Source organism: Cupressus sempervirens, chromosome 1 (genome assembly GCF_028749045.1).
Source record: "Cupressus sempervirens isolate cs-2001-9-10 chromosome 1, ASM2874904v1, whole genome shotgun sequence".
Classification (NCBI taxonomy): domain Eukaryota; kingdom Viridiplantae; phylum Streptophyta; class Pinopsida; order Cupressales; family Cupressaceae; genus Cupressus; species Cupressus sempervirens.
The window spans coordinates 220,703,995-220,724,226 of NC_143118.1; positions in this window are offsets into that span (position 1 = coordinate 220,703,995).

Genomic DNA, 20,232 nt, shown 5'->3' on the forward strand with positions numbered 1-20,232 from the left:
GTAGGCTGCTGTTAAGAACAATAAAATTAGATCTATGTCATATTGCTAGACATGAAAGGAGTAGCAATGCCAGAGCAGAGAGGAAGGTGCTTAGATATTGGGGATGGTGGTATCAAACCAAGAGGTGTAAATCTAGGTTTAGGGTTTTTCCATCCAATAAAGCGGCAAGATGTTTTGGGAAATGGCAAGGGTTGTCAGAATTCAACCTTGGATAGGGTTCCTTCCCAATGGCAGAATAAAGGCACACTGCTTGCAAATGACTCACATCTTCCTGACATTTCTTCTATTTTTTCCAGAACACCAATAGTTCAGCCGGCATGGGACCATGATTTTACCCGGATCTTTTCTTCAACCCCAATGGTTCAACCAATCAAATTTTCCAAAGTTCCTCTTCTATTCCAAAAATGTTCTTTTAGAAATATAAATTATGGAGGGATGCAGATTGTCAGAGATAAATCAATTTTTAGGGGGAAGGCAATTGTTCAACCAGCCAAATCTTTCTTCCTTAACTCGCATTTTCATGATCAACAATTGGGGTCGAAATCTCAAGCTCCAAGTAATGTAACTTCCAAGCTTTGGACAAAACCATCCACTTTTGAGAAAGTTAAGAGGTTTCAATCCAGAAGATATCATCCATCCACGACACACAGAAAACTTAATCATAGGCTTATTAATAAGCAGCCCATATTTGATATCTATGAAGGAGCTCCTTTTGATTCTTCAAATCACTTGCAAGATAGTTTGAATCAAAACAAGATGGGTAAAAAATCTAAGATGTTTCTAAATGTCAACACACAAGCCCCCCTTGATTCCAAAAAAGGTTTGGTAGAAGAAAGTTTCGAGTAATGTTGATCAATGTTAGAGTAATTTCGATCAAGTTCCATAGAATCCTAAACATGATCTCAATCAATTGCATGTCAGTTTCCCTTGTCACATGTTACAACATTCAATTGATATGCTTCATCAATCAGCTCTCATTGGTAAGTTTTCTTCTTCTTCCTTGTTGTTTTTGGATATTAAGAAATGGGCATTTGATTCTTGGTCTGGTCTCAAGGATATTTTCTACATTGATCCAGAATCCAAATGTTTTATTGCCATTTTTACCACCAAAATAGAGAGAGATGTTGTTCATAAGAAAAAAGGTTGGTTTTGTCATGGAGTTGGATTATATACTATGTTTTGGGTTCCAAATTTTAATCCTCGTGATATATCTATTCAATTTTTTCCTCATTGGATTTCTTTTCCCCACTTGCCACTGGAATATCATGACCCAGAGATCATTGAAATTATAGCTAATTAGTTGGGTATTTTCTTAAAACATGACCTTATTCCTTTTGAATGCCCACATTTGGAAGCTAGAGTTTGTCTGCTGATTGATATGCGAAAATCTTTTCCCTCTTCTATATCTCTCATATCTAAATGGGGAAATTTGTCACAGTCAATTAAGATCCAAGATGCAAGTGTAGTCAATAAATTTCAAGATAATCTTGGTCATTTCAACAATATGTGCCAAACAGGGCATGTGGATGTCTTAGCAGTATGTTCAAATCATTGCTCTGATCCAAACAACTGTTCTCGAAAAGTTTACAATCAGGATGTTCAATGTATGTCAGAATTTCTGCCTAAGGATCATCAATTAATGCCAGGTGAACACAATTATGTGCACAATGGGCTAGGTATGCAAATCCCATTTACATTCAACCATATGAATATGATTATATTTCAACAAATCTTTTGGATCATGGTTTTCTTCCAACAGGCTTTTTATAGATCTAAGTTATTTTTGTTGGATGCTCTAGCTGATGATTTGGATTCTCCTATTGATGTCACCCCAATGTTATCCATTTTGCCTAAATTTCATCATTTATTGGTTCCAAATTCATTGCAATCGATTACCTTCCAAAATAAGAGTTTCTCCTTATTAACATGGCCTATTCGACACTTATCTATTCAACCTTTTCATGTAATATTGAGCTTTATTTGTTATCAAATTATTACTGAAATTGCCAATTCAATCATTTTTGGTATTGCAAGAGAAGAAGGTATTCATGATGAGGAACATATCTCACTTGTGATTGATAAATTGCTTAGAGAATTTCAATTTTGGAATAAAGTGGTTTCGGGTCAGATCCCTAATAGCAAAAGCAAGTTTGTCCAAGTATCTTAGTTTAATGGTGTTGCAGGTGAATTAGTATCTCTAGAAGACTCTATGGGGCTAGAAATGATTATCTATCAGCAAGTACAAAAATCTACTAATTTGATTTCTCAAGATCCCTATTATCAACATGAGCAAGTGCAACCCTTGCAGGATGATGCTACTATTATTGAAGGTCAAGACAATTTCAAGATTCAACCCTTATCAATTTTACAAACTCCATTCGAAGTGGTTTCCAATATAAAAACTCCTAAGTCTAGAGGCAGGCCAAAGGGTTCTAAGACTAAGACTGAGATTGTTGTTGGTATCCAAACAACATTGGATAGTAGTTTTATTGTTTCTAAAAGATCAACAAGGAGAATACGATGTTCTTCTTGTCCACAATGAAAATCAACTCATGGAATGTCAGGGGTATCAATGCCTTTGAAAAAAGGCATATAATTAAACAAGTGGCTGATTCTATGCAAGTAGATATTATTTTTCTTCAAGAAACCAAGTTATCTCAAGATAATTTTGACAAAATAGTAGCAAAATGGAAAAAATGGAAATCTTTTCATGCTCATGGAATAGGAGCTTCTGGGGGTCTTGCTACACTTTGGAATCCTCTCATAGTTAATGCATAGCTCATCCAACAAGATAATAATTGGCAGATGCTGCATATATCTACATTTGACGTATCATTTATTTTGATTAATGTCTATGGACCTTCTTCATCTCAGGATAAAGCATGTTTGTGGGAAACTATCACTCATTCTATTTAGATTCAAGAACTACAACAAGTAGTTATAGGAGGTGATTTTAATGCTTTATTATCTCAGGTAGAGAAAAAAGGAGGTATCATTCCTCCTCCAAAAACTCTACAAGATTTTAATTGTTTTGTGGATAATAACAATTTCATGGATATTCACCCAAGGAATGGATCTTTTACGTGGACAAATAAAAGAGCTAGATTTTTACATATCCCTGCTCGTCTTGATAGATTTCTTTTATCACTTGACTAGAAATTGAGTTGCTCAGATATTTCTTTAGATATTCTCTCATCACCAAGATCTGATCATTTCCCTATATCTTTAACTATCAATTACAAAGACAAAAGCAGTGAAAATCAATTCCATTCATCCTTCAAATTTGAAAATATGTGGCTTTGTCATCCAACTTTTTTGAAGAATGTTCAGCATTGGTGGAATGTGGCTCCTCATGTGGATGGATTTAAAATGCATCAATTTGCTATGAAGTTGAAATATGTCAAGTCTCAAATTAGAATTTGGAATCAGCATGTATTTAAAAATGTGTTTTCTCAAAAATCAACAGTCAAACAACAACTAGAAGATGTATATAATCATATCATTAAAAATGGTATGAATGAAGATACATATGTTTCACAAAAGAATCTTCAGCAAGATTGGGATGAATTATGTGCAAGAGAGGAAAATTATTGGAGACAAAAGTCTAGAGAGCTATGGCTTCAAGATGGAGATAGAAATACAATTTTTTTTCATGTTTCAGCTAAACAAAAGAGAGTTAACAATTCAATATTTCAAATCAAAGATGCTATTTCAAGTGATCTTATTACTAATGAAACTCTTATTCAAAATGAAGGGGTGAAGTTTTTAAAGTATCTCCTTGCACCTAATAGCATGCCTTCTCCTTTTAACTCACAAAAGAATGAACTTCTTGATTCAATTTCAAATATGATTTCATCTCAAGATAATGACATGTTGATGGCACCTTTCACTATTGAAGAAATTTGCAAGGTCATTTTTTCTTTTCCTCCAGATAAAGCCCCAGTCTCGGATGGTTTCATTGCTATGTTTTATCAAAGTTGTTGGGATATCATTGGATGGGATTTATTGGCAGCTGTTGAAGAATCAAGAAGCTACATGATTAAATATTTTAATACCACAAATATCTCAATTATTCCAAAGATCAAGGATCCTCAAACATTTGCAAATTTTAGGCCAATTTCACTATGTAATCTGTCATACAAGATTATAACTAAAGCCATATATCTTCAAATGCAACATATTATCCCTCGCATTATTTCTCTTGAACAAGGTGGATTTGTTCCAGGAAGGGAAACTATGGAAGGGGCTATAGTGGCGCATGAGGTTCTACATTCTATAAATTCAAATCCTTCCTCAAATTTTGTAATAAAACTTGATATGATGAAAGCTTATGACAGGGTTTGATAGAAATTTTAGCTGCAAGTGCTTTCCAAAATTGGTTTTTCAAAGAATTGGTGCAAATGGATTAAGGCATGTATTTCGGATGCTTGGTTTTCAGTATTAATAAATGGTAAACTAGCGGGCTTCTTCTCTTCTACTCAAGGGATTAGGCAAGGAGACCCCCTATCCCTAGTTCTTTTCATCATTATGGCTGAAGCCTTTAGTAGGACCATTTCACATCAACATAAGCTCAGTAATTGGCATGGGGCACTTATTTTGGGTACAAATATTGCTATAACATATTCTCTATTTGCAGATGATACACTTTTATTTGGATTGTCAAATGTTCAGGAAGCTAGGCATATTCTTCATATTCTCAATCTATATTTAGTAGTGTCAGGTCAAGCCATTAATGCTCAAAAATCAAAAATCTATTTTTTTAAGACAAACAAAGTGATTTTTGATAATTTTAAACAAATATTGGGTTTCTCAAAAGATTTATTACCTTCTATCTATTTGGGCATCCCTTTCGTTATGGGTTCAAATAAATCTTCATACTAGGACTTTGTCATTCAACGTATTCAGAGTAAAATCACTGCTTGGAAAGTTAGATGGTTATCCTTGGCTCGGAAAGTCTTGTTGATTAAATTAGTATTAGTTGCAATTCCAAATTACTTTTTTGTTGTTCTTAAAGCTCCCCCCAAAATTCTAGTTCAAATTCAAAAAATGATTAAGGGCTTCTTATGGATAGGTAATATGGATGATTCTCATAAGATCCCACTTATTTCATTACAGGACATGTCACAGATTCTAGTAGTAGGAGAGGCAGGTGTGCATGACCTTACTAAAAGAAATGAAGCATTTGGTGGGAAATTGGTTTGGAAAATGTACACTAAACCTCAATCGACTTGGTGCAAAATTATGCAACAAAAGTATCTGGATAATAATGATCCTTCTAGAATTCTCTCTATTTTGGATCCTCCTAAAGGTTTAGTTATATGGGATTTCATGACAGCTTCTCGTAATATTGTGGTTCATTATGTTTCTTGGAAAGTTAATCATGGTACTAAAGTTAACTTTTGGAAAGATTCTTGGAATGACGAAATTCCACTTTCCAATAATTTGATTTCTCTGAATATTATTGAACTGTCCGAACTACACTAGGGTACTCAACTTTATCAGTATGTGGCATATGTTTGTGAACTTTTAGGGAAAGTGTTTTGGAAGGATCCAATAGTTTTACCACTTTCATCTTAGGAAATTAGACAATTCGAAGATATTTTGTCTTCCAGGCAAGTCTTCTTTTCTGGATCTCAAGATAGGATTTTCTGGGCTCTAGCTAAGGATGAAAATTATTCAGTAAAAGAGGGTTATAAAATTTTGTACAAAAATGTTTCACATAAAGTTACTTGTAGGGCATTTTCATTTTGTTGGAATCATATTGTACTTCTTGTTAAGTTTCAGGATTTGCACCCTTTACTGAATGGGGAAACATTCAGTAACCCTTACTTAACATGGGATTCACTTCACTATGTGGGACTGGACAGTGAGATGAAACCTCCAGATTCTAGGCTGGCTCCTATTGAATCTCTCAATGATAACCTCTTGAAACTTAAAGAAACCTTGAGGGAAAAGGGGAAGAAGTTACTAAAAACCAAAACCTAAACCTTAAGTCTTAAAATAAGGAAGTGATACACCAAAGAGGGGTATGGAAATGTAACCCACATGTAACAGAGAGGATAATATAGCTTTATGAAACACAGATGAAGCACAACTTCCTGTAAAGGCTTGCACAAATGGTTTATAATAAGGTTTTTGACTGAAACTACAAAAAGGGAGACAAACTAATACCTTCCTTTGACTAATTTCACCCAAAACACATGTTATAACCTACAAACAAACTTACTGTTCTACACAGAGGTGCTGAAATGAGACAGAAAACAAGGAATAATGAAACATTCACAAGTTAACCTATCCAATCATTTTAAAATGCACACAGAAATTGTAGAAAGGAAAAGGGCTCACTGAAAACTTCACCAAGCATAATCACACTACTGCAACCTTTATTGCATCGCCAGAAATGAATTACAAATTTTGTAGAATGAAGTCCATGACTTAGAGAAAAAGCCACAAAACCTCCATCCACCAATCAGAACCCCCAAAAATGAGTTGAAAAACTCATACTTAACATCTTTTTCCAACTGCATTTTTACTAAAAACCATAAATGTTGGGTCGGATTCAACCCCAAAGGCCAACTTGAGTCCTTGACAAGACTTCAAAAAGGTGTACCAAATAGCCCAAAAGGCATGGTCTGATAATATCACCAACTGCCCCTCATAAATGTAGCCCTAAAACCTCTGCCAGACTCAAAAAATCCTCCAAAAGCAATAACTCCTCAACTGCAATATTCTAGGCACTTTTGATTTAACCCTTTGAATTGATACCATAACATATGTAATGATTCATTTCTCCCTCCTCTATATTCATTTAATTCTTCCCTTGCATTTAAAATAGGAAATAATATTTAATGATTTATAATTGATCATTTAAATATTATTCCTTTACAATGAAATAATCAATGCAAAAAACAAATTAAACATTCTTACTTGCATATTAACAAAAGCATTAAAATAATTAATTTTAATGTTTTTTTACATTTAAAACATATGAAAAATTAAACAAGTGTTATAAAATCCTTGAAGGATTTTAAAACTCGCGTCTTTAACCTTATGAAAGGGATAAAAATCCCATTTGTTGACTGTGGATCCCAAACTTTATACAAAGCAAGAAAGGCATGGATATTTTGAAGACCCTAAAGAGTTTACCTTCATCATTTTACACATTCGCATTTAGAAGTCTCCGAAAGAATGAGGCATTTGTGCAGAGGTAATGAGGGTTTCAGTTTGCACTACGAAGAAAAATGATGGCCGCCATGCTTGAGTTTTACTGTTATTTGAAGGTTGAAGTCACCATTGTTGAAAGACTTGCAGGTTGCTTCTCCTTAATGAGGCTGCCATTGATGTCGAGCTTGGACAGCTTTATATTTTAGCTGTAAGTCCTCTTTTACTCCTTGCAAATTTTTGAGCATTTTCCTTTTGTTTTAGATGCCATGTTGTTGGATGATTGCGGATTTTGTGGGTTCAATATGCTGGTTATCATATCTAGTTTTGGATTCCATCATTTCCTTCCCTAGATTATTGCATTTTTCTGCAAAAATGAAACTCTTGCTGCTACACACAGAAGGTTTTGCCATGAATTGGCTATTTGAAGGTTTTACCACTTCCATATAGAAGTCGCGTATTCACCAGTACTGTTGAAACAAAAATCTAGGCATAATCTTTATATATGCCGCCAGCCCCTAGTGGTAACCACTTTGGTTTAGTTGTGAGTTCTAACAAAATGAGATCACTTCCAGCAAATGTAGCCTGGCCTCCAATCTTCCCATCTCCAGACAGGTAGCTAACCCAAAGTTCTGCTTTGTCCTAAGGCATGTTTGGATGATTTTATTTAATCCATTGTTTGCTTCGTCTCCTTATTCACACGACTCATGTTCTTATTATTGAGATTTGATTGTTTCTCCCTTTAAAGTTGCTACAAGCCACTACCATTGATCTTTGTTGCATTTTGAAATTAGTGAATAACAAGGTTTGCATGAGTTTTCTTGTTGTCCACTTAATATCTGTTTTATACTATTCCTCTGGCTCTATCTGAGGTAGGAATGTTGCTGCTCTTGTCATTTTGGAACCTGTTGTTCGAGTGTTTTTATTTATCATTTGTTATTTTAAAAGTTTAAAACTTTCACCAGCGATAGCAATGTCAATTGTCTTCACAACACCTAGAGCAGGTTGTGATACACAAACAAAGCAATGTCGTACAACTAGCTCATAAAGTTTCTGATGATCTGGACCTCATGCTGAAAACCATGTTAAGAAGCTCATACAGTTAGATGTACTTTGTCATTTTTGCTGAAAATAAGATGCAAACAACATTCCTCGATATCCCTGTTATTTATCACACTTTTGTCTTCTAATTTGAAGCTATAACTGTCCATCCTTTTTAAAGATTTTCTGCATAGTTCAGATTGATACTTCCCCTCCATTTTTTCTTTGTTGAATTAAAATCTAGAACTTACATCCCCATTTTCTTGTTGCACATGTTCATGAATAACTTTACAATACAGATTTATTAGTCTATTCATCTTCTCTATCTTGTTGCATATCTTATGAGGTTCGAGCACGGGCTCGTGACACTCACAAATGGTTTTATTTCTTTCAGCACTAAATGCCGATATCACTGCTTGTTTTCTTTCATGACAGGATGCATTGATAGGTAGATGTAGTTGTAGAGATATGTAGTCATTTCTTAGATCCCTCAGGATCTAACATCAGTTGCTTTATGTTTTTTGCAGCTGCTGGAGAGCGTGGAGCTTGGAGCTGGACAAGTGCGGCACGAAAAGAAATCATAACCAGTCAAAGCAATAGGCAATGACTGGTTATCTCTATTCCTATTTCATTCATGTATATATTTATCTGTTAGTGTATTTCTTGATGAAAGAAAGTTAATCAGTTATCCTCATGGCTTGTGTGAGACTTTCTCCATTCAGTACATTAATCCATTTCATATTGTAAAAAAAAATGAAAATTGTACGTATCAGTGATGATCTATACAATGAACATTTGTATCTCTTTGTCATGATTCCATATATGATTGCAAAAATGATGAAAATGAAAGAATAGAAAATTTACGTTTTCCTTTGCAACTCTTTCTATGATGTTACTTGAAGTAAAATTCAGCATGTGTGAAATTTTGGTAACATTTTTGGTGACTTTTGCTGTATGTCTGCCTGCTTGACATTTGACCAGTTTGATTTTAGTTGCTCTTATTCCTTAGGCACAGAGTTTGATTATGCATTCCTAGCACCTAGACCTGACAAAAAGTGACCCCTAAAGTTGCTGGTTTAGTTTTGAATGCATGCATGTGAGTTCAGTAAGATCGAAAACTCTTATTGGATTAACTGGTATGCAGGGGTCAGAAACTCAAGTATCAACTTTAGAAGTCGAAACCATCATAGTCGACCATTTGGTTGATGTATGGGTGAATGCGTGGGCTCGAATGGATGCATGTATGCAGCATATGCATGGGTATGCAGATATATATGGCTAGCAAACAGAGATTTATTTGCAGCAATATATGTGTGCATATGTATTTGTATGTTGGATATGTGTGTGCGTTTGAGTACACATATTTACACATGCATGAATGACATGGGCGGGTATGATGACTTCCACAACATAAACCAGCAACTTAACTGAAAAACACTACAAACAAAATAGGAAACTAGCCTAGAACAGAAACAAAACTAAACTATAATGCAGACGCACTTATTGAAAATAAGGGGAAAAAAACTTATGTACAAGGCAGGACTGAAAATCATACCTCAAAACATGGTTTGAGGTGGATCCCATTCACTGGGATTGGTAAGACGTCTCCATCCATGGTAGCCAGTTGGTAAGCATTGTGTTGTTTACGCTCAACAATTTGAAATGGCCCAGCCCACATGTGATCAAATTTGTTGTGTTGGCCGGGTCTGCTCTTGAGAATGTCCCACTTTAGTACCATGTCGCCAACATGGAATTCTTGAGCTCGAGCTCTCTTATCAAAGCTCCTCTTTATTTGCATTTTCTGGTACGCCATGGTCTCCATGGCCTTTTTCCTAGTTTCTTCCAGCTCCATCAACTGGGCACACTGCACCAGCATAGGGTCACCTTCCTCAAATAAAACTAGCTGTATAGCAAGATCAAGCGCTGGTAATTCTGTCTCAATTGACAATTTGGCCGCTTTCCCATATATGAGCCTATAAGGTGAGTTTTCAATGATTTTTTTTGGGGTGATTCTCTCAACCCATAAGGTAGCCTTCAATTTTGAATGCCAATCTCTTTGATTATCTTGCAAATTGCGCTTGATGATTCTTATCAGGTTCTTGTTGGAAGATTCCGCTAATCCATTTCCTTGCGGGTAATAATTTGAGCTCATACTGAGATATATTCCATGATGAAAAGCCCAATTAGTGACTTTCATTCCAATGAAAGAAAGTGCATTATCTGAGATAATGGAATCCGGTACTCCAAATCTGTTCACAATGTCATCATAAAAGTTTAAGACTGCTAATTCATTTGCATCCTTTAACACTGCTGCCTTAGTCCAGTGTGTGAAATAATCGGTGGCTGTAATAATCCACTTGTGACCTGCACTTGATAGAGGGTTAATGGACCCAATAAAATCAATGCCCCACTTTTGAAAGGGCTGTTCGGTTTTAATTGGCTGCAAGGGCAAAGCTAGCAGCCTTTCTTTTCCTGCAAACATGGCACATTTAGTGCATTTTATGACATGTGCATGACAGTCTTTAAATAAATCAGGCCAATAATAGCCAGCTCAAAGAATCTTATAGGCTGTTGTTCTAGGAGAAAAATGTCCTCCTGAATGTCCATCATGAAATTCATGCAATACTTGAGTAGTTTGATCTGAATCTATACATTTGAGAAGGACTCCATTAAAGTCTTTTTGGTATAGAATATCATTTATCAGCACGAAAGGGGCTGATTGCAAGTGATAATATCTTTTCTTTACTCGATCTAAGGTGGCTGGACATTGACTAGTTTTTAAAAAATGGATCATATCCTGTAACTAGCTTGCTGTTCCGTCATCGTTTCCAGTAGCACCGATCAGTAAAATAGCATTTTTTTGCTCCTCTAGCTCCGAAATATCCTTATCTGCGATTTGCTCGCACAAACCCTTCCCTCAAACCAGCTTGGTTATTTGAATATCTACGTCATATTCCATGACGCGTGTGATCCAGCTGGCTCTTTTCTCATTCAGATCTCTACTCAGGAGAAGCTCTTTGACAATTGGATGCGTGACACACAAAATGACTTTGTTATGCGTCAGCAAGTGCCTGAATTTCTTAAGGCTTTTTACAACAGCAAGGACATGTTTCTCAACAAAGCTATACCATTGTTCATACTCTTCAAGTCCTTTGCTGAAGAATGCAATTGGCTGTTCCAATCCCTCTACATTTTTTTGTACCAGCATGGCTGAAATCACATCATGACCACCATATGCGTAGAGAATAAAATCTTTACTGAAATCAGGATTGACTAGGATGGGTGATGTTGTTAATGCATCTTTAATGGCCTAAAAATTTTCTTTGGCTTCCTTCATCCAGGTAAAAATTGTATTCTTTTTAAGCATGGCCATTAATGGTTTGAGAAGTGTTGCAATGTCAGGCAGAAAGCTCCACATGAAATTGATGCAGCCAATGAAACTTTGAAGGCCTTTCTTGTGTTGTGGTAGAGGCAGCTCCAAAATTGCTCCAACTCGTTCAGGGTCCATTGTGATGCCTGACTTGGATATAATGTATCCGAGTAATTTCCCTTCATGCATTGAAAATATACTCTTTTTTGGGTTTAATGAGATACCAAACCTTCTACAGCGTTGAAATATCTGTCTTAAATGATTAATGTGGTCTGTTATTTTCTGTGAATAAACAGTGACATCATCCAAATAAACCAAGATGAACTTGTACATCAAGTTGCTGAAAGCCATCTCCATGGCCTTCTGAAAGGTAGCTCTAGCGTTGGACAATCTGAATGGCATTCTTTTATACGCCATTGTTCCCCATTTTGTTGTAAATGCTGTTTTGAACTGATCTTCCTCCTTTACCAAAATTTGGTTATAACCTGAATAACCATCCAACAAAGAGAACCTTTCAGCCCCTGATACACTTTGCAAAATCTGTTCCATGGATGGAAGTGGGTGTCTATCCTTCAGCGAGGCTCGATTCAAGTCTCTAAAATCTATGCACAGTCGTAGCTCCCCATTTTTCTTCCTTACCGGGACCAAGTTAGCAACCCAACTTGTGTGTTTGATAGGAAAAATTATCTTGCTCTCGTTCAATCTAAAAACTTCTTTTTGCATCAAAGGTTCCAGCTTTGGATTAATAGGCCTTTGCTTTTGTCAAACTGGCTTAGCTGCTGGTTCGAGCTTTATTGTATGCTGTGCCAGTCCCGGATTGAACCCTTTTAAATCACTGTATTTCCAAGCGAAGACATCACTGAATTCTTGAAATAAATGAAGAAAAGCTTCTTCTTCTTCAGCTGAATTTACCTTGCTGAACTTAAGGCATTTACCTGGTGCAATTTCCAGATCTGCATACTGGTTTTCTTTGACCAGAAAGTTGGCTTTTCCTGGTCTGAGCTGATCATCAGAATTAAATACACTTTCCAACGTTACTAAACCTTTTGGTAACTTGTTTTTTTTTAACTGTATCATCTGATCACCATACTGATCTTTATATCTCTGCTAGTTAGAACTGGCAAAAACGTCTTCTTCCAGCAAAAATTATAGAATTTGTTCATCGCTGTCAAAAACTTGCCAACTAACATCGTTATCAAGAACTAAAGGCTTGGTAATGATTCTAATATGACGCTGATCAGTATGAGTAGACACGTTGTTGACAATGTCATATTGAGCTCCTACAGCTACCAGTCTATCGATATGCTGGTTTTCTTTTCTAGGAACAACCAGTATATTAAATGCATCAAAATTTTCAAGCAAATCCCAAACACGATGTTTATAAGACTTTAAAATGTCATTTTTTGCAGCATTCAGACATCTGATTTGATTTACTACTAGTTCACTATCACCATACACCCTCAAGTACTTAATACCACGCTTTCTTGCCCATTCTAATCCCTGAACTAACCCTTCATACTCTGCTATATTATTGGTGCAAGAAAAACTGAATCTGAAAGCAGCATAGTACCTATCATTGTCGAGTGAAACCAGCATGATGCCTCCACCAACACCTTGTTTACCTCTTGAACCATCAAAAAACATGCTCCATAGCTGATCTTGGGATTCTCCCAACTAATTCACTGGTTTGACTAGATTGGGAATAACTTCACTTTGTTCATGTATAATGTAGGTCCCTAAGTCAGCATTCGTCATATGGTAAAACTGGTTTTCATATGTTAGACTTGATGCCCTTTCATCAAGAAGAATATCTGGGACATCATCTAGCTGGGTTTGATTTTTAGCAGCTGTATGACATTCTGCTTGGTCAAATGCAAGCAGGTTTGCATTGACAACAGTAGGAACATAAGGCTCTATGTGGTTTTTTGCAAGTAACTCCAATTTGATCGTCACTTTTGTGCCATATCTAGTCATAAAAAGCATGTGGGACCAATCAGATGATAGGTAACCACCAATCTTCGCTGTGAAATATCTAGACAAACAGATGGCAAAGTATGGAGGTAAATCTATAACATAGATATCCTGCTGAATGGAAAAATTAGGACAGGCATGAAGGGTGACACTCGCATCTCTAATCATGCCTATAGTACCTACAGATTTCCCATCAAGCTGAACAACACCCTTTTCAATGGGTTGGTATTTTAGTCCTAACTGGTCGGCTATCTTTTTTGGCATGACTGAGCTTGTAGCTCCACTATCTACCATATAGTTATGGACTAGTTTATCGCCAATAATCAAGGAAAGATAGAAAGGAGGTGGTTTTATTACCTTATTTGATCCCGTGGTAATTTTATCACTGTCCTCCTCCTTTTCATCAGCACTAGTTAACACCACTCTTGCTGGTTCATCCATCACCCTTTAGGGATTTGCTTCATCTGAGAGAGCCTTTTGCAAGATATCCGCCTGATCGGGGATGGCCAAAGTCTCCCACATTGACATGGACACGTTCATCTTCTTCATGTTCTCCACGATATTAAATGGCATATTGAAGTGTGGTTTTTGATGTGCTTTAACAGCACCATGCTCCATTAGCCTGTGAACGGTTTCCTTAGCGACAGGAACGTGAGTGTCTCCCACTGCATTTGTGGCACTTAATGATGGTTCAACAGTACTAGGTAGTCTACCCTTATTTGTTGTTTGCTCTATTTCAAGGGCTCTTTTCTTAGCTCGGGTATTTGCTGATATTGGTGAGTCATTATTGACTGCACAAAACTCATCTTTCTACTAGTTAAGGAAGCCAGTTTCGGGAGTAGGTGCATCATGCTACTGTTCAGGTGCATCATAAGTGGCATTTTGCTATCTTGCCACTGTATTTTGTAACATTAATGCCTGGTTTATAACTCCATTTGTGCATGTGGCCTGATTATGTGGTTCGTTACAGGGGTAACACCATTCAAAATCTGTTGTAAGGTTATTTTGCATGGGGACTATGTCTCTTACCGGATTCACAGCATTAAGAGGGGTTGGGTTATAAGGTCGAAAAGTTCTTTGATTGATATTTTGCCTATAACCCATTGCATTACCTTGGAATGGTTGTCTATTTCCTTGGGCCTGACCTTGATTTTGCTGTTGGTAAGGCAGATTTGCAACTAGATTCTGTTGTTGGTAAGGTGGTCTAGGCTGGAACTGTTGTTTTTTAAGATTAACCAGCTCGTTACTAAAAGTTTGCATAATTTTTTTGATCTTGAGCTAACTATTTTTTTATCTCCTGCAGCTCTTGTGAAGGGCCTGCAGTACCCGAAGGGCCTGCCATGGTAATTTCTTGGCTAGGAACAACATGCAACTAGTTAAATTGTGGAATTGTCAATGGCATATTTGGGTGAATGTCCAAAAAAAGGGGCATTGGAGGCCTAGGGGCTATTTTACCAGCTTGAATAAGACTATTTTTAGCTCTAATGGCGATATCATAAGCTTGAGGTAGTAAAACACCTCCCATAGATTGAATCATCACTGATATATCGCTATTTAAGCTTCTCAAATAATAAAGAAAAGCATGATCGGCTGAAGGTCTCACCATAACGGGTATTCTAGTCTAGGTTTTTTGAAATCAGTTGTTAAAATCCATCATTTACTCTTCTGGTGCCCACTTTATAGTTGAGTTGCTCTACCAGCGACAAGAAGTCAGACTTGTCTTCAAAATGTTTCGTCAAAGTATTACCCAAGGCATCCCATGAGCCTATAGAGCCAACAGTTAGACTTTTGAACCACTGTAATGCTTTCCCCTTTAAAGATGCCGCCAACAACTTAGTAGCCACATCCTCCTCTATAACATGATGTACATTGCACAAAGTAGCAACATCCCTTATGTGCTCATAAGCTGTAGTATGATTTTCTTCAGTAAAATCTGGCAGACTCTTCAATGTTGCAAGTGGTATATCATGATGTTGGGAAAAATTCAAGGGGCTCCCTTGATTAAAAGGCACAAAAGAAAATTGTCTCGCCATTGGCGAAGGTTGCTGTAGAGGCTGTTGTACTAGTTGTTGCATAGGTTGCTATTGTATAGGTTGCTATTGAGTAGGAACACTTTGCTGAAAGCTTGTATTTGTTGTACTTGCTGGTATAAAACTAGTACTTGCTGAATTTGTAGGTGAATCAGAAGATATGTCAAATAATTCAGCCCTTACTGATGGACTTGCTGAATGTCTGACTTTCCTTTGGCCTATTCTGCTGTACACACGAAAACCAAGGGTTGATAGTTGCCTTCTTGGTGTTGGCTTCATTCTAGAAAGACTCCTTCCACATCTTTTTGGAGTTTCTAGCTATAGATATTCAAAAGAACTAGAACTTCATGTTTGTATCTTTCTCATAAATTCATCATTTCCTATTGGCTGGTTGAAACAAGGCTTTCAGTTGTACCAGCACAGTTGGAAAATGTATTCGGGTCCCACCGGGCATGCCAAAACTGTTAAGTTTCAAGATTTTCACCCTTTACTGAATGGGGAAACATTCAGTAACCCTTACTTAACATGGGATTCACTTCACTATGTGGGACTGGACAGTGAGATGAAACCTCCGGATTCTAGGCCAGCTCTTATTGAATCTCTCAGTGATAACCTCTTGAAACTTAAAGAAAACATGAGGGAAAAGGGGAAGAAGTTACTGAAAACCAAAACCAAAGCCTTAAGTCTTAAAATAAGGAAGTGATACACCAAAGAGGGAAATGGAAATGTAACCCACATGTAACAGAGAGGATAATACAGCTTTATGAAACACAGATGAAGCACAACTTCCTGTAAAGGCTTGCACAAATGGTTTATAATAAGGTTTTCCACTGAAACTACAAAAAGGGAGACAAACTAATACCTTTCTTTGACTAATTTCACCCAAAACACATGTTATAACCTACAAACAAACTTACTGTTCTACACAGAGGTGCTGAAATGAGACAGAAAACAAGGAATAATGAAACATTCACAAGTTAACCTATCCAATCATTTTAAAATGCAGATAGAAATTGTAGAAAGGAAAAGGGCTTACTGATAACTTCACCAAGCATAATCACACTGCTGCAACCTGTATTGCATCTCTAGAAATGAATTACAAACTTTGTAGAATGAAGTCCAAGACTTAGAGAAAAACCCACAAAACCTCCATCCACCAATCGTTACCCCCAAAAATGAGTTGAAAAGCTCATACTTAACATCTTTTTCCAACTGCATTTTTTACTAGAAACCATAAATGTTGGGTTGGATTCAACCCCAAAGGCCAACTTGAGTCCTTGAAAAGACTTCAAAAAGGTGTACCAAATAGCCCAAAAGGCATGGTCTGATAATATCACCAACTTCCCCTCATAAATGTAGCCCTAGAACCTTTGCCAGACTCAAAAAGTCCTCCAAAAGCAATAACTCCTCAACTGCAATATTCTAGGCACTTTTGATTTAACCCTTTGAATTGATACCATAACATATGTAATGATTCATTTCTCCCTCCTTTATATTCATTTAATTCTTCCCTTGCATTTAAAATAGGAAATAATATTTAATGATTTATAATTGATCATTTAAATATTATTCCTTTACAATGAAGTAATCAATGCAAAAAACAAATTAAACATTCTTACTTGCATATTAACAAAAGCATTAAAATAATTAATTTTAATGTTTTTTTACATTTAAAACATATGCAAAATTAAACAAGTGTTGTAAAATCCTTGAAGGATTTTAAAACTCAAGTCTTTAACCTTATGAAAGGGATAAAAATCCCATTTGTTGACTGCGGATCCCAAACTTTATACAAAGCAAGAAAGGCATGGATATTTTGAAGACCCTAAAGAGTTTACCTTCATCATTTTACACATTTGCATTTAGAAGTCTCTGGAAGAATGAGGCATTTGTGAGGAGGTAATGAGGGTTTCAGTTTGCGCTACGAAGAAAAATGATGGCCGCCATGCTTGAGTTTTACTGTTATTTGAAGGTTGAAGTCATCATTGTTGAGAGACTTGCAGGTTGCTTCTCCTTAATGATGCCGCCATTGATGTCGAGCTTGGACGGCTTTATATTTTAGCTGTAAGTCCTCTTTTACTCCTTGCAAATTTTTGAGCATTTTCCTTTTGTTTTAGATGCCATGTTGTTGGATGATTACAGATTTTGCAGGTTCGATATGCTGGTTATCATATCTAGTTTTGGATTCCATCATTTCCTTCCCTAGATTATTGCATTTTTCTGCAAAAATGAAACTCTTGCTACTGCACATAGAAGGTTTTTCCATGAATTGGCTATTTGAAGGTTTTACCACTTCCATATAGAAGTCGTGTATTCACCAGTACTGTTGAAACAAAAATCTGGGCATAATCTTTATCTATGCCGCCAGCCCCTAGTGGTAACCACTTTGGTTCAATTGTGAGTTCTAACAAAATGAGATCATTTCCAGCAAATGCAGCCTGACCTCCAGTCTTCCCATCTCCAGACAGGTAGCTAACCCAAAGTTTTGCTTTGTCCTAAGGCATGTTTGGATGATTTTATTTAATCCATTGTTTGCTTCATCTCCTTATTCACATGACTCATGTTCTTATTGTTGAGATTTGATTGTTGCTCCCTTTAAAGATGCTACAAGCCACTACCCTTGATCTTTGTTGCATTTTGAAATTAGTGAATAACAAGGTTTGCATGAGTTTTCTTGTTGTCCACTTAATATCTATTTTATACTATTCCTCTGGCTCTATCTGAGGTATGAATGTTTCTGCTCTTATCATTTTGGAAACTTCTATTCGAGTGTTTTTATTTATCATTTGTTATTTTGAAAGTTTAAAACTTTCACCAGTGATACCAATGTCAATTGTCTTCACAACACCTAGAGCAGGTTGTGATACACAAACAAAGCAATGTCGTACAACTAGCTCATAAAGTTTCTCATGATCTGGACCACATGCTGAAAACCATGTTAAGAAGCTCATACACTTAGATGTACTTTGTCATTTTTTCTAAAAATAAGATGCAAATAGCATTTCTCAGTATGCCTATTATTTATCGCACTTTTGTCTTCTAATTTGAAGTTGTAACTGTCCATCCTTTTTGAAGATTTTCTGCATAGTTCAGATTGATACTTCCCCTTCATTTTTTCTTTGTTGAATTAAAATTTGGAACTTAGATCCCCATTTTCTTGTTGCACATGTTCATGAATAACTTTACGATACAGATTTGTTAGTCTATTCATCTTCTCTATCCTGTTGCATATCTTATGAGGTTCGAGCACAGGCTCGTGACACTCACAAATGGTTTTATTTCTTTCAGCACTAAATGCCGATATCACTACTTGTTTTCTTTCATGACGGGATGCATTGACAGGTAGATGTAGTCATAGAGATATGTAGTCATTGCTTAGATCCCTCAGGATCTAACATCAGTTGCTTTATGTTTTTTGCAGCTGCTGGAGAGCGTGGAGCTTGGAGCTGGACAAGTGCGGTAGGAAAAGAAACCATAACCAGTCAAAGCAACAGGCAATGACTGGTTATCTCTATTCCTATTTCTTTCATGTATATATTTATCTGTTAGTGTATTTCTTGATGAAAGAAAGTTAATTAGTTATCCTCATGGCTTGTGTGAGACTTCCTCCATTCAACACATTAATCCATTTCATATTGTAAAAAAAAATGAAAATTGTACGTATCAGTGATGCTCTATACAATGAACATTTGTATCTCTTTGCTCATGATTCCATATATGATTGCAAAAATGATGAAAATAAAAGAATAGAAAATTACGTTTTCCTTTGCAACTCTTTCTATGATGTTACTTGAAGTAAAATTCAGCATGTGTGAAATTTTGGTAACACTTCCAAAGGCAGGTTGTTTCACTTGGCTTGCACTAAAACATAAGATTTTGACCAATGACAGATTGGCTAGATTGCACATTGCCTCCTCTTTTAACTGTGTTTTTTGTGATGAGTGTGAAGAATTAGTGGACCATGTTTTTTTCTCATGCTCATTTTCTTATCAATGCTAGAGTTTTGTCTTAAATAAGTTGCACTATAGTACTCCTCTCCAAAATAATTTGTGCGATCTTTTTCAAGCTTGGAGTCCTTTATCCCAAATCATTATTTGCAAACCTTTGGAAATGTATCTTGGCATTGGTTGTTTGGGCTATTTGGTGGGAACGTAACTAATGCTTTTTTAGAAAAGAGAGCCATTCCTTAGAAATTGTTTTGGAGGGAATTGAAAGATCTATCTCAGAAGTGAGAAATTCAAGTTTGTAAAAGACAAAATTTAATCCTATTGTTACTTCTTGGGACTCTCAAATTATTCAAAGATGGAAACATTTATTCATTCCAAATGGTTGGAAAATTGGTAATTCTTCCACTTCTTCATTATCCCATAAGAAAACAGGATGGAGGCCACTAGATGAGGGATATTGGAAATTGAATTTTGATGGCACATCAGGAGATAATCCTGGCCCTTCTGGTTTTGGTGCATGTATCAAAAATTTAGATGGAGATGTTGTGGCAATTACTGTATCCCCTTTTCTTATTAATACAAATAACATGGAAGAGGCACAAGCTCTGTTAGCTGGTCTTATTTTAGCAAAAAAAGGTAATTTTTGGTTGCTACATATTGAAGGGGACTCCTCTATCATTATTAATGCCTTTATTCATAGGACTATCTTCTC